Consider the following 16,103-nt stretch of genomic DNA (forward strand, 5'->3'; position numbering starts at 1 on the left):
GTTAATAATGGACAGACCATACCATTATCTGAAGGGAGATAAGCAAAATATGTAGGGCTCTGGCACAGCTGCACTGAGCCACTTAAGGGAATAGCTCTTGGAGAAGGGTCTATGAGTAATGGCCTGGTATTAACATTTAGTGATAATTAAGCAAGCATTGTTATTCACAATAATTGTGGCACAACACCAAGAAGTAATCAAAAATTTATCCATGTGTTTTTGTGTCTTAACCTTGCTCCTGAACTTATCTTATCTTTCCAATCTATAATTTTAATTTGGTCCAGCTTTCCTTGGCCATTTAGTTTCAATTTTATTTAATTGTTATATAAATAACCTTAAATCCCATGGAGAATCAGCAGATCACTAATTAATTAAATACTTATTAAGACAATGACAGCAAGAAATTTCTCTCTCTCTCCTCTCTTTTTTAAACAAAAATTGTTTGAGAGTCCAGTGGTCTCAGACCTAAAGTATTTGGCTTTACCCTTTGTTCAGGACTCCTGGAAAGCTGGGGTGCGCTATTGATCTACAATTAAGGTGACAATTCCCCCTCCTTCCTCTTTTGCCCCACGCTTTGCATGTAGAAACTGAAACTTTGGGATTTTACAATGTGCTAGCACTCTAAAAAACTGTTAATATAACTGCCTTTTTGGTTGACAGTTTTGTAGTTACTGTAACTAATTTGAGCTAAAAGATGAAGGAGAGATTTGTGCACATTCAAACAAAACCTAGTATTATTTTGAAAAAAAAAAAAGCAAACAACTCAGTTTCCATAATTACTTTCAAAGGACAACCATCAGAACAATATTCTTTCCCCCAAAGTGGGAAATTTTAAAAAATATATATTTTAAAGGATTTTGCAACTGCAAAACAGACAAAAGTCCCTCCACTTAAAATGTAAGGTGAGGGCTTCCCTGGTGGCCCAGTGATTGAGAATCCGCCTGCCAATGCAGGGGACATGGGTTTGAGCCCTGGTCTGGGAAGATCCCCGATGCTGCAGAGCAACTAAGTCCGTGCGCCACAACTACTGAGCCTGTGCTCTAGAGCCCGTGTGCCACAACTACTGAAGCCTGCGTACCTAGAGCCCATGCTCCGCAACAAGAGAAGCCACCGCAGGGAGAAGCCCACACACCACAATGAAGAGTAGCCCCCCCTCGCCACAACTAGAGAAAGCCTGCATGCAGCAACAAAGACCCAACACAGCCAAAATAAATAAATTTAAAATGCGAGGTTAATAAACTACAGAAATCTTGCTAAACTAATGAATGAGACGTGTTTCCCGAGCGCTTCCTGTTGTAGTTGAGGGAAGAAGTGCCTTTCCCCACCCCTCCCACACCCTGAAGGAAGAGCTGGAGCAAGAGGCCTGGTGAGAGGCCACCAAAGGGAGGGGTTTATCCCTTCCCAGTGGGCCTGGGTACAATGATGCTACTGGGACAGCATGCTGGTTGAGTACAAGCCTGGCTGGAATTCCCCAAAAAGAGGCACAGCCAGGGTGGGGCAGAAGCACAGGTCTCCAAATTCATAGCTGCTATCAGTTTCCCAAACAGTTTTTAGAATCCACAGGGCTGGGAGTGGAATACGTTATGCTCAGTATGGTTTGGTTTGCAAATCTGGGAAGTGAGCCAGATAAGAGTTTTCTCCCATGATGCTGGAGATGATGTGTGCTCTCCAGAGACGCAAAGTTTCAGACTCATACAACTGGGCCTTTGGAGATCATCCAGTGAATCTGTCCACTCATTTTACAGAACGGGCAGTGGAGGCGCAAAATGTTAAGCAATTTGTCCAAGGTCATCATATAGTTGTTCTTTGATAGAGCAAGGACTCTAACCCAGTGTTTTCTTCAAACTCATTCATATTTGATAAACCACATAGATAGTATCAATACATCAAAATTGTCAGATATAATTTGAAGATATATAAAACATGGACTTTGGTATAGTATATATATAATAATTTTAATTGTCATAAAATATAAATAACAAAATTTTTATCTTAACCATTTTTAAGTGTACAGTTCAATGGTATTAAGTACATTCACATTCATATATATATATTATAATGCCAGGTATCTACATGGAAATGGAAAAGCTCAGCCAAAAAGATTTTTCCTTTATCAATCAAATATCGAATGGACACATACTACGTGACGAATACCATGTTAGGATCAGACACACTCTGGGTCCTCAGGAGCTTAAAATTTATTTAGGCAACAGGATGCATAAATAAGAGGCTATAACTAAACACAAAAGGCAGTGTGATGCTTTTTTTTTTTGGCTGTGTATATTGTGGGATCTCAGTCTCCTGACCAGGAATTGAACCCAGGCCATGGCAGTGAAAGTGCTGAATCCTAACCACTAGACCACCAGGGAACTCCAAAAGGCATTATGATACATTTTAAGTGAATGGTACTGACCATAAGAGTTTAGAATCCAAAGAACCCAAATCATTATGGGATGAGCAGTCAAGAAAAGCTTCAAAGAGAAGATGGACTTGAGCCACGTTAGTAAAAAGGGAGAAGTCACAAGGAGACACTCCAGAAGAAAGAACAGAGGGACCAAAGGTATGGGGGTGCGCTGTAAAAGATTTTTTTGACAAAAAGTGAATTAAAAGGTCTGAGAATAGCAAAAGAGTAGTTTGCTACCAGACTCCAATGGCCAATTTTATCCAGGAGGCAATTGGGAGCCGTTGAAGACTCTTGAACAACGTGATTATAACAGCACTATGTAATGAAAAGTGTAGGATAGACTGAAGGAGAAAGAGCTGGATGAGTGAGGCCAATTAGGAGGCCATTAAAAAAGTTCAAGTACAGAGAAGAGAAGGGGTGGTAAGGTTGGGATCTGGTACCATAGATATGTGAAATATTGCGAAGGAAGAATCAACAGAGCTTGTTAATCAGTTAGATATTGAGCATGGGGATGAGAGGCAAGAATCCTAGGTTCAAGCTAGAGTGACCAGAATTGTGTTACCAATTGAATGGATTGAGTAAGTCAAGAGAGGGAGATAACCTTAAAGGGAAGTTCAGTTTTAGATATGCTGAAATGGAAACAATAGAAAGACATCCAAGTAGAAAAGAGAAAGTACTGAGACAAATGTATAGAGTTGCACACTTGCAAGGTACTATTATTCAAACAAATTTTAAAGAAATTCTTTAAATTTTCACCTGCATCTTTGGGCACAAAGTCTTGATCTCTTCAACTTAACCAACTGAAATGGGAATGAGTAAGCTGATCACAATGTATGATATAATCTTCATACAGACGTGTAAAGACTGTAACAACAGCAAATGTCAGGTTCACTTTATAATAATGGACAAAGAACTGGAGACAGAAAAGCCTTTTAATATTGTATTCAGTTGAGAATAACCCTATGGAAAATTGAAAATACATCCAAAAACTTTAATATTGGTTTTCATTAAGCAGCTAGGTTCAAGCATTTCGACATGATGTTACTGCTGTGAAATAAATTTAGAAAAATCAAGAGAAAATACTGTGTAAAACAGTTTTGTACTAACAGTGTTTGGATCAGAGCAAAAAAAGTTTTATTGTTTATAAAATTATTTAATTTGCCATCATTCTGACCTAGAAATTTTGATCCCTAGCACAGAGAGCATTGTTAACTACAGAGTAAACAGAAACCTGTATTTTTCTCCTTTCTTTCTTCTGCAGGGTGGATTTAACCAGCAGGCACAGTGCTTAGGGCCCATGATATTTGTAAAAAGCTCATGAAATTTTATTAAATTTTGTCTAAGAAAGAAAAAAGTCAAAGTATATGAATTACATCGAAAATAATTTAAAATATCGATATTATAGTGGAAGGGGCCCACAAAGTCAAAAGTGCCTAGGGCCCACGAAAATCATACTGTGGCCTGCCTACTGTACTTAGATCTGGGTCTCTGATCTAACCATAAACCATTGCTTTTCATACTATTCTGCATGCCCTTATGAATTCTGTCAGCCTGTTATTTTCTTTTTATTAAAGTTAAATATGTCCATAATTTAAAGAATCAGTTAGTTCTACAAAATTTGCAAAGACAAATGTCAGTCTCCAACTGCTTTTCTCCATATCCCCTTTCTCAGAAGCATCTACTTTGAACTTTTAAAGCTACTCTTCTGATATTACCTCCAAATCTCTGTCACACGCTTATAATATTCCTTCTTGTTTTTTTTTCAGGTTTAGATATTATCTATGGACTTCCTATGATGAAGATGAAGATTTAAATATCTTGTCTCCTCCCCTCTTCCCGAACCCAGTCATAAACACTTATCTGCTGTTCATCTTCCTGATTGAGATTTACTGTAATTTTAATTCACTCAGTGTTCAGGGTTAACCTTATTATGACTCTGGAGGCTATTCGGTATTGAGTCATCTAGTAAACATCTATGATTACTTTTCCTTTACTGCACCACTTGTAGTTTTCCCTCAGTTAAGAATTGTCGTTCTCTCATTTACCTAGTTTTCTAGGTACACGCTTACCATTTCTTGGTATACGTGTCTACCAGATGTTTAAATATCTTCTCAGTACATTTCTTTGGGTTGAGTATTATATCAATTTTATTTTCTTAAGTTTCTTCTGGAGCATTTGGGCTTGTATGAGTCCAGATGGGTTGCCCCCATGCTTGGTGCATGATTCTGGGTAAATATGAGAATTCCTTTGCATTCATCCGGTGTTGGATCTCATTTATTCTGAAAAGCATGTCTTCTTTTTTCTTGATTTACTCCATTGTTTGGGTTGTACATATCCTTCAGTAACTCTCTGAGAAAAAGTATGTGTGTGTGGAGCGAAGGTAAAGTTTTTCAGTGAAAGATTTTTCTCCTCACAACTTAGTTGAAAAGCTGGCTAGACACTTAATATTAGCTAAGAATCATTTCCCTTTGGAATTTGGAATGCATTGCTCCATTTTCTTCTAACTTCCTGTGTTGCTGTTGAGAAGTTCAGAGTCATTTTGGTTCCTGTTACTTTGTATGTGACCTTGCCCCCACTCCCTTCTCTCTGGAAACTTGTAGGATCTTCTCGCTGTCTTCTGTGCTCTGAAATATCTCTGTGATGTATCTTGGTGGGGGCCTATTTTCATTGCTGGACACTCAGTAAGCTCTTTCACACTAGAAATATATATCCAGCAATTTTCAGAAACCTTAAATTATTTCATTGATGAAATAATTGTTTTCTCTAGTCTCTCTTCGAGGAACTTCTGGACTTGTCCTTTAACTTGCTTATGTTTTCCCTCCTATTTTTCAAGGTTTTTTCTTTTCTTATTGCAAGATTTCTTCTATATTCTATTCCAATATACCGATTGAGTTTTCATTTTTAGAACAATGTTTAAATTTTTTTGGTGTTGTTCTCTGTAACTCTGTTTTTTTGGAGCTTCCTATTCTTGTTTCATTAATTCAGAATCCTCTACTCTCTTCTGTAGATATTAATAGTAATAAAAAAATTTTTTTCCTTGCCAGCCTAGTCATTGTTTACTTCAAGTTGCCTTTTTCTATTTATATATTTTATTCCGATATTTATGTGAGAGGTTATCCTCAGATGTCTGATAATTCTAAATTGTTTGTTGGTGCATGATTAAGGGTGTTTTAATAAAAAAAAAGCTGAGTGAAACTCCCAGTTCATGGATGACTTTCATTTTTTTCTGTATGTAGGTGATGTGGGTCATCTGTTTGTTTTGGAACTTCTATTGTCTGCTTTTAAGTGATTCTTCTTGGGTGTTCAGATTCCCCATAGAATGTACTTACATGATCTATATCCCCATGTGGAGAATATAGACCCGCTGCCTGTATGCTGAGAGCTGCACTGGGAGCAGAGGCTGGAAATAACAGCTTTGAATATACATACTCAATCCTCCCTTCGTTGAGTATAGTTCCCTTAACGTTGGCTTGGTTTCCCTGATCCAGAGAATACATTCTGATCTTCTGCTGGGGTTGGGGCGAGGCAGTTGCCCAGCTGTTTAGGGAGGGCTGAGGAACTGAGGGATCTAACTTCTTCTTACAACCAACCCTTTTTATGTTCTCCCCATCACTCTCCTCTTTTAGGGTACCTGGTGCCATCACTTCCTGGGTGTGGGGCTGACATTTCAGTGGAAATTAGATTTATTCTCAGCCTCCCTCCACTGCTGACTTAATTAGTCTTTTTCAGGCCTGCAAAGTCAGTTTCCACTTGACCATCTACTTTCTTGCTTCAAAATTGTTGTTGTCATGGTCATCTTTATCTTGTAGTCTTATGCCTTAAAATATGTCTCTTAGGTTTAGTTTCAGTGGAGTTTTGGAAGAAGCAAGATTAGATGATGTTTTTAATCTCCATCTTTATCTGGAAGCCACTGAAACTGAGTTTTTGACTATATAGAGATTGAAGTATTCAGCATTATACAAACACAGTGACATATGATGTTTCTGATGATACTTTGTAAAAATTTACGATTGTACTGAGCAGTCAACACAGTTATGTGTTAGCCCAATGTTTTTCAAACTTGAGTAATGTTCTAACCCTATTTAAGGAAAAATAGAATCTATAGACTCTGGCACTGAGTTACATTATTTTAATTATAATATTACTTAAATGTGTATTTAAATGTAAATATAGACAATTTATGCTTACAGCTCTTGCGCATTTATTTAAGCAAAAGAAAAAACAAAAAAACAAACAAAAACCACCACCCCTAACTTAATACAAGAAAGTCACATATTTAATTCAAATTAACGACATAAATTTAATGTAAGGTCATTTTAGTGGAAATAAATTGCAACTCTAAATATAAATACGGTACTTATCTCTATGTCCACCATCCACATACTACCATGTATTGTGTGAGAAACAAATTTGCCCATTTCTCTTAATTTGAAATACAGGGAAACCTTTTTTTCAGATAGCAAGATTTGTTATCATATAGGCATCATTTAGCAAGAATGTAACCGTGACCTATTGAGCCTGCATCTGTTCTTTTTAGATTAGTCTCTAACAAATAAAAGAGTACTTCATGATGCCAAGTGGATCATCAATGTGAACAAAAACTTGGCCCTGATTTTAATTTAGAAGCATTCTCTAAAGAAGGCTCTGCCTGCACATGTGAGTTGACCAATGACCCCTTTAGGTCCTTAGATCTCTGGGATGCCTCCTTGGTGGAGGTGACTACTGTGTCAAAGCAGGGGCACAGTGCGTACCTGAGTAGAATTGCTTTTCTTTGCAAAGAACAGACACATGAATAAAGATGCTTATTGGAGGGCAGATACAGTTGATGTGGTGACATAATTTCATTCTAGTGCAGGCAGCCACTAGTTTGAGATCTGTGGTGACTGTAACTACACTAAAAACCAGTTTGTCCGAATTTTGTAAAATAGTTTATTAAAATAATCAATACTTAAAATTGTCTGCACATTACCAATAAACTGCCCAAATATTTTACCCTGTTACAGTGATTGGATCTTTGAGTCCTTCTTCAGGTCCACATGGCCGGAAATGCGCAACAATCACCAAGGAGGCACTGACCTGTGCATCTGCGGCCCTTGCTAGCTCTCCAGAGGGAGAACTCCCGGGCACACATAACACAGGATGGGGAAACTGATGCGGTAATATGTCTTTTAAAAGCAGGGTGAGAACACGGAAGAATTTGGTAACCACTTGAAAACTTTAAGAGAGTTTTCAAGATGCAAAAAAATGGTTACTAAAGGAGGGCCAGTTGGTTAACATCATAACTTGGTCAGGCTCAGGTTTAAGTCTTCACACAATACAGAGAGGCCGTTGCCCAGAGGGAGGAGTCTTGGAAAGAAGGTCCATGGAGACAGCTTGGGCTGTCAAGCAGGTCCCTTTTGAATCAGTCAGCTGTGCACTTTAACGTTTGCTCCCGAGAGGGGCATCAGGAACACGGACCTCACCTCATCAAGCCTTCCTGTTGCGTTGGAACCGGAGGAGCACAGCCCAGGCTGGATTCTCAACGCCAGAGGGGTGTATCTATTTGTAAGTGGACCCAAGGGTACATCCAGGAACCTGAACTCTGGCCCTGGGCAAGGAAGCAGGCAGAGCTAGGCTGAGGGTTAGGGCTCTTGCCAGACAGGCTGATTTAGGACACATTCCAGCTGCAATATCCAACTGGAGTTTAAGGTGGGGGAACGAATGCACAATGTAGGCATATAAAATGTATGACCAACGGCCTGGAAATCTAGATGGTGATCCCCATCCTTACCAGGCTAAGGCAGTGGATGTATTTGGTTTGGCATGTCTAGTGTTGTCCATAGACAACTGAGGGGGTTTAGCAGGACTTCAACAAAACGAAGCGTTCCTTCTGCAACCTACCACCACACACACACACAGCCTACGCTTTCTTACCCTCAGGCCTTCACTTAGGTGTCTTTACCTGGTTAATTTTTTTTTTTTTTTTTAAAGAAGATGTTGGGGGTAGGAGTTAATTAATTAATTAAATTTTGCTGTGTTGCGTCTTCGTTTCTGTGCGAGGGCTTTCTCTAGTTGTGGCAAGCGGGGGCCACTCTTCATCGCGGTGTGCGGGCCTCTCACTGTCGCGGCCTCTCTTGTTGCGGAGCACAGGCTCCAGATGCACAGGCTCAGTAGTTGTGGCTCACGGGCCTAGTTGCTTCGCGGGATGTGGGATCCTCCCAGACCAGGGCTCGAACCCGTGTCCCCTGCATTAGCAGGCAGATTCTCAACCACTGCGCCACCAGGGACGCCCTACCTGGTTAATTTTTATATTACACTGGGCTCGTTCAGTCATAAGTGATAGAATTCCAACGTAGGTTAACATTCAGAAAAAAGGGAGCTATAAAAAGGGCACTGCCTTCCAGGGACTCTTACATCCTCAAGTCTCTTTTTCCGTATTTATTCAGCTCCTGGTGTGATGCTTTCATTTTCTCCTTTGTAGGTATAGAACTCTAGCTAGCCATAGGAGCAGGAGATGGGTGTGGAGGGATTCCATCTTATGCTACTCCAGTTCACTAATTCCAAAGAGAAAAAAGAGAAGTTTCCCTTTCTGTGTCACTGTGAAAACTCCTCTGGAAGGACTCAGATGGGCCTAGCCTGGATCTCCCATCCTCTCTTCCAGTTAATCACTATCACTGGGGTTGAGGCCTATGATTGGCTGTTTCCAAGTCATAAGCCCACCCCAAGGCCAGATGGAGAAGTGATTGACAGCCCCACAAAATTGGATTGGCGCAGGAGAAGAGCAATTACCTAAAGGAAGAGGTAACATTCCTTCCAAAAGAACAGAAAAGCTGCTGGGCAGAGGCAAGACAATAGATGTCCTTTATGATCCCTGTGATCTCTTAAGGCTCAGCTCAGGTGTCACTTCTTGATACCCCCTGTCCCTGTCTCCTCCTATTGGGTTACACGTTCCTCTCCAGGCTCATGTTACATCTTGGCTGTACTGGTGCACCCATATTAATTTATAGTTGTCCATCTATGTGTTGGTCTCTCTCACTAGACAGGAGCTTTTTGAAGAGAGCTACTGTGGCTTATTCCCATTGGTACACCCAGCCCCTCAGCAGATAATGGGAGCTCCAGGAATGTTTTCAAAAAAAATAATAAATGAAGATGATTACAAGATGGCACCAAATGCTCTTAAATTAAGAGAAAGAGGTAGGAACAAAATAAAAGTCTAAAAGTACGAAACTCTGTGATAAATAGTTTTTATTAAGTAATTCATTTGATTTTCACAACAGCATTTGAGGGAGATATTCTTTCTATTTCACAGACAGGAAGTTAAAAGTTAAGGTCCACAAGGTCATGTAGCTGAGAACCATCAATATAATAATTAGCACTTAGGTAACTTAAATCCAGCCTGTTATCTTTCAGCTACATTATCTTCTGCCCTCCTCCTCCTTCAGGTTAAGAATGAACTTACATAACATAGCGATGCTCTTTTCTCTTCTTAGTAATTTGGACATTTTCTGCCAATAGGTTGTTTTTTACCTAAATGCACTCCTTAGTCAGTTTTGCATCTTTCATTTGTTTCTTTACCCACAAAATTAGAGGGTTGAAGGAGAGACTCTGTAAAATCCCTGCAAGTGCCAACATGATAAAATTATGCAAAGTAAATGAAACCAAGTAAAAGTAACACGGATGCTAACGCGTTTTCTGGTTGCCAGTGGGCAGGCACACCTGAAGGAGTTGTTCTGGATTTACACCCTCTACTCTTTGCTCCTCGTTCTTCTGTTTCAGAGCCTCCTTTATTGTCTCCTTTTGTATCAGTTGCTCTTTTCTCCCCAGCAGCTTAGTCCTTGTACTTTGTCCTTAGCTTCTCTTAGCATTTCAGCTCCCATACCCTCCACAGTCCTCGCCTCCTTGGCCTCCTGCCATCAGACCTTCCCTGAAGAGCATCCAGGCGAGCTTTGTACCACTGAGCAGGCTGAATTGCCCAGAAGGCTCCTGAGGTGTGAATGACCTCTGGTAATCTCAAGGGCGATCCACAACTGAATGAAACACTTGAATGCAAAGAGCTAAGGCTAATCGTGGGTATTTTGAAAGTATGATGGATCCAGTATGGATTTTTTTTTCTCCTAGGGCAATTTCTAGACCCATCCAATAAACCAAAGTGGCCTATTTGAGGCCAGCCCCTTAGGGAACAGTGGCTCAAAGTGCAATTCCCCAACCATCCTGATCTAACCTCATGGGTTGCTTGTTAAAACTGCAGCTTCCTGGGCCTCACCAGACCTAGTAAATCAGAATTTCTTGGAGCTGGCAGGCAATCTGAATTTAAAATATGCTCCTTGGTGATTCTTAAGTTCACTAAATTGTAAGAAACTCTGCCTTTGTGCTGATTACCCTCTAAAAATTTAATATATTATTATCTCTTTGCTTCTTTAATTATATCAATGAATTTTATTTATAGGTTTCTTCAACTTGCACAAGTATTAGACGTTTGACTGAAGAATTTAGCAACAATATTCAGCAAATATTATAGTTTTATTATATATAAGCCACAGAGCTATACTTTCTTGACTTGAAAAAGATGAGGTAAATTCTCCAGCTTATGTCCCTCTTTTTAATGTTTCCATGTGGGGTATTTATTCACAGTCAACACCAATGGTAAAGCTGAAGGAGCGCCTTGCTTTTTATACATTGTGCATTTCCCCATTTTTCTATCGTTTAGAGAGAAACTGTTTTTATAATTTTGCATAAAAGTTTAGTCGCAAAGTTTTCTTTTTGGCTCTTATGTTAGGATGCAGTTTCCTGTATACGAACCATATCTATGTAGAATCACGTCTCTGTATATTATATATACCTACACATGCCTATATCTTTATATAGAAATCTATATTCATATCATCATATTTTCTCCTATGTCAAGGGCTTTATCCCAGAGATTATCAGTTCAGTTTTCTTGAATTTTCACTGTTCTCTGGTGACTGTGAGGCAATTCAGAGTTTGGATTAATGGCAGATCCAGGCCACATTCCTATCACTTTCTCTGAATGTTCTACGTCCATCTTCGGGGTGGGCAGACAAAACCTCATCACAGGCACATGGACTGCAGCTGGAATGTTGGTCGCAGGGGCAGTAACTGCTACCCACGTCCCCATGGGCTGTCTCCACTTTCTCCTCAGCTCCATTCTCAGACTGTGAAGGAAGGTCGCACTGTCTGTTCTATGGAAACGTACTCCTCTGAGGTCAAAATCTCCCATTAAGTGTGGTTTCCTTACTTACAAAGCAAACAGGGAGCAGGACCAGAGTGGGACGCTTGGTTATTCCACCAGTAGGAACTTCTTTGGCTCCTTTTGCTCATAGTCTACAGAGAATATCAGTCTCTGAGTGAGCGGAGAAGGGCTAGAAACAGGTAAGGCACAGGTTCCCAGGTAAGGCACCCATAAGCCCCCGAAGCTGGCCGTGGCTGGAGTCAGTATCATAGAGACGGAGGCGGTTGTCCCACGTGTCCCTTTCCTTAGGGTTTTCCAGGAAGCTTAGCTAAACATCCCCTCAGAGCTTGAAAACTCAGAAATTCTCAGAGATTCTATGTCCCCAAACGACTGTGTTTTTCCAAAATTTTGGGTTAAATAAATATTTGTGTATCACTTTGCAATTTACAAAGTGCTCTTCACTTACATAATTTTCAGTAATGAAATCCTCAGACGCTCCAATGTGGTTTTATTTTAAAGGAAGCAATCTGAGTTTCCATTAACTCCACCGGGATACAGTGCATGATGAGCAGCTTTAAGGGTCTGTAGAATTATCAGTTAAAAGAAACCTCAGTCTCCCTTGATAGAGCCAGACTCAAAAAGCACTTGATCTGTCCTTTTCTTACAGCACTTATTGCCGATCTTGCATTTCCTTCCTTACTTACTTGCCTTGTCTCACTTACTAGATTTGAAGTTCTTTAAGGCAACATCTCAGATTTATCTTTGCATTATTCACAGCACCAGTGGAACTGGCAGGCCACAAACTGGTGTTTGTAAAATGAATGAATGAATGAAAGTGGATGAATAAATTATACCCACTTCCTATTAATCTTCTGGATTTTATTTGGCTTATGTGAAGAAAATCCCCCCAAAGGAAGGTGGCTAAGCTAGAGACTTTATAAGGAATACTATCTTTCAGAACCTCCCCCCACCCCCCCAATGGACTGAGGAAACTTGTACTTTAATAAAAGACTAGTGAGTTCTTTCTGAAAAATTTGTTTAAGGCCCCTAGTGGTTTATCTTTACTACCTCGTAAATTGTTAACTCTCAAATATTAAACCAGCAATAAACCAGAGCTCCCTTATCAATCATCCTTTCCTCATTGTTTATAACAACTAGGAATTTAGGTTGCTGTTTTTTTTTTTTCCCCCTCCCAAGTGTGATGATCATGTAAAAGAATCAGAGGAACACATTGGGAATGACACATGTAAGTAAGAAAAATTAACACACAGCACAAACTCATATTTTGCCGTCACCTCAGCCTTGCAACAGGCTCTGTAATAGATGTTTGTGTGTATGTATATTGGAAAAATAGACAAACAAGGTCAGCGCAAACAGTATTTGTACGTATGAACGAATGTAAAACAAAATTTCAAGTTTTTCTTAACATTAAAAATGACACCAAGAAAATTATATAAAATAAATATACCCTTGGAACTAGGACCCCAAATTCAGCCACATCAGCACGCTGAGATGGGAGAGAGAAAACCACCCTGACTAAAGACCAGGTTTGCGTGGGGTGGGTGTGACTCACATTTTCGGATAATCTGAATAAAGGGGATCGTGTCAGCACGAGGCATCCATGCTAGCTCTGGGCTCTCGACACTCACAGTCCACTCCGGGTGCGCCGCCCCCGGCCAGCCGAGCGCCAGTCCGGCTGCTGCAGCCGGGGAGGGCGCGCGCGGCTGGCGCTGATTGACGGGGCGCGCGGTCAGGTGACCCTGGGCGCCACGTTCCCGGAGCCCAGCCTGCGGTGGCCGCCTGCGCCGGGCCGGGGCCGAACCCGGAGCCGAGAGGAGCCGATCTCCCGGAACAAAGTTGCCGGCCCTGCGGCAGCGGGGCTGGAGAGTCGAGGGGGAGGGGAGCGGCTGGCCGGACCTGCTAGGCCCCCTCCTCCTCGGGAGAGCGAACCCCGAGTGCCCGGACAAGAGCCAGTTCCCAGGAGGGCGGCCACGCGCACCCCGGCGGCCCCGCGCCCTCCCCTGCCTCCTGGGCCTCCGGCGCTCCTCTCCCTTCGCCAACAAAGGGGCAGGCCCGCGGGGGTGGGGGTGGGGGGAGGGAGGAGGCGGAGCCGGAGGAGCGAGCCGCTCGCGCACAAAGTTGTGGAGGCGCCTTTCCTCGGACGAGGGGAGCGGGCAGCCGCAGCCTGCAGCGGGCTTTCTCCCGCCGAGGGGCGAGGAGGAGCTTCTGGCTTCCGAAGCCGATTGGGGAATCTCGGGGAGCGGTGCCCCCCTCCTTGCGGGTCATTTCAGCAGACGGAAAACTCACTAGTGTTTGGCAAACTTGGTGCCTGCGCGCCCGTTCCAGGTTTGCACTTGGACTGTTTTGTTTTTGTTTTGGGCGGAACTACGGGGCAGGAAGATTGCACAAGTTAGGGGCGTTTTCAGTCGGGTGTCAAAAAAAATTTTTTTTCTTTCGGATCTTGTCTGGTTTTCCATAGTTCCTTTTAAAAAAACAGCGCATCACAGAGCTCACGTTCGCACACACCCCCGCGATTCCTACGCCTCAAACACAGCAGAGGAGCCCTCGGCCCGCTCGGGACGCGGCGGCGGCGGGCAGGCGAGGCGGGCCCGCGGGTCACGGGAGCAGGTAAGCCCATGCATTATTGAGCCTCGGACCGTGTAATGTGACCGCAGCCCCGGGGAAACGGGGCGTAGGCTGCGGGGAGGATGGACTTTTGTGCGGCTCACGCGCCCAGGATCAGCGTCCCGAGCTCCTTCTCAAGGCTGAGCCTAAGACGTAACCAACTTTTGCTTGCACTTTCCTTGGAACCCCAGTTCAGCTCCCCGCGGCGGGACAGAGACTGCCAGAAACGTGGAGAGAGCTCGGGCGAGAAGGTCCTCGGAATCCGTGTAGTAGCGAACGACCCAAACTCCTCCGACTGGTTCCGGGGTCCGTCTTGACTCCCTCAGTCTTCCTCCCGGCTAGGGTGAGAGGGTCGCGCCTCCGTGCGCGCCGGGCCAGTGATCTCCAAGAGGGGACGTGGCTTCCTAGAGGGCCTGTCACACACACCCCAGCCCCGGGAAGGCGGGGCCCCGGAGGTGTCCACAAGGACAGGGTGGGGAGAGGTTCCCAGCTATCCGCCTGGCAGGAAACGTGCTCGACCTCCGGGCCGTTGCTGCTGCCGAGGGTGGGGCTTTGGAGAGGTGACGAGGGGCGCTCGGTCGGTGCGTAGTCCCGCGCGGTCGCCTCTTCTGGTTTCCCGGACCCTTGGCATCTCTTGCTGCAAGTGGTAAGGTAATTCATGTCCCTTTGTGGCTCCGGGTCCGAGGCTCTGGTTGCCCAAGGCCCCTTTAAAAACCAAGAGAGCACTAATTTTAGGCTGTGCAACTTTTAGAAGGCACGCTGTTAAAAGTGAATTTTTTCGCCAAGCCCCAGATTACCAAAGGGACTCGTGCCAGGGTTGTTTCAAGGGGAGGAGGAAACGTCCGACTTCCAAGAGCCAGGGAGCTCTCACTTTGTTTTACGCTTAACTGGGGAGCCCGGGTCTAACCTGGGTTTAACAGCCGCTCTCACAGGGATGTCCCGGGGAGAGCCTCATCTTTATCAACCTCCAGGTCACCTGGGTTACCAGGGCCTCGCGGGTCGGTTCTTCATGGAACTCCCTTTGGGACGGTAAGTTGCCGTAGCGGGCGTGAACCGAGTTCGGGGAAGCCCCGATTCCTAGGGTTCGGGCGGGAGCTCGCGGCCTCAGGGACCACCGGCAGTAGCCTCATCCATTCCTTTGTAACTTGCATGGGCCTCAGGAAGTCGGGTGGGCCCCTCCGGGCTGGTTGCTGGTGGGCCCGGGGCACGCAGCCTGCCGATACCGCCGCGAGTCAAGCGAGAGCTGCTGGAATGCGAAGCTCCTGGGTGCATTGGCTTCCAGAGGGCCAGGCTGCGAGGGCCAAGGTTTACGCGGAGTCATTCCCACCCCCTGGACCCGCATTTATGGGACCGATGAGACAGCGCTTTAACTCTCCTTCAGGTGTTTACCTAAAATTGATTGCCCCTGTAAACAGCATTAACCACAACAGTATGAACCTTCCCTTGGAGCGCTTCCGAGAATGAATGGCAGTTCTTGGCACTGGGCGGTGTCTTTTACCAAGTTTCAAGCGGAGCCGCAAACTCTGGCCCTCTGGGCTTCCTTTTCCACTCTCTCTAGCATTCTTAGGTTTTGGTTCCCGGTGGAAATGAATGAATAGTTTTTGCCTAAGGACCCATACCATATTTCCATCATAACTGCACATTGTTAAACATGTTTGTATTCTTACATTTTGTAATTTCCAAATTAAAAAACAACAACAACAACATTAGATTTGCCCATAAGGCCATCCCCCATACTTTCAACCCGGGTTTATTGCCACACACTCAGGCTTCTGGGCCATATGACAGCCAGAGACGTTCTGAAGAAAGCTGGTGAATATAGAGTGTACTGGTTTCAGTGAGAAAGAGCTGGCTAAACTGTGCAGAACATCATTATGAGGCAACAGAACTTAGAGCAGAGGTAAC

This window comes from Lipotes vexillifer, unplaced genomic scaffold, assembly GCF_000442215.2.
Source record: "Lipotes vexillifer unplaced genomic scaffold, Lipotes_vexillifer_v1.1 scaffold112, whole genome shotgun sequence".
NCBI classification, from domain to species: domain Eukaryota; kingdom Metazoa; phylum Chordata; class Mammalia; order Artiodactyla; family Lipotidae; genus Lipotes; species Lipotes vexillifer.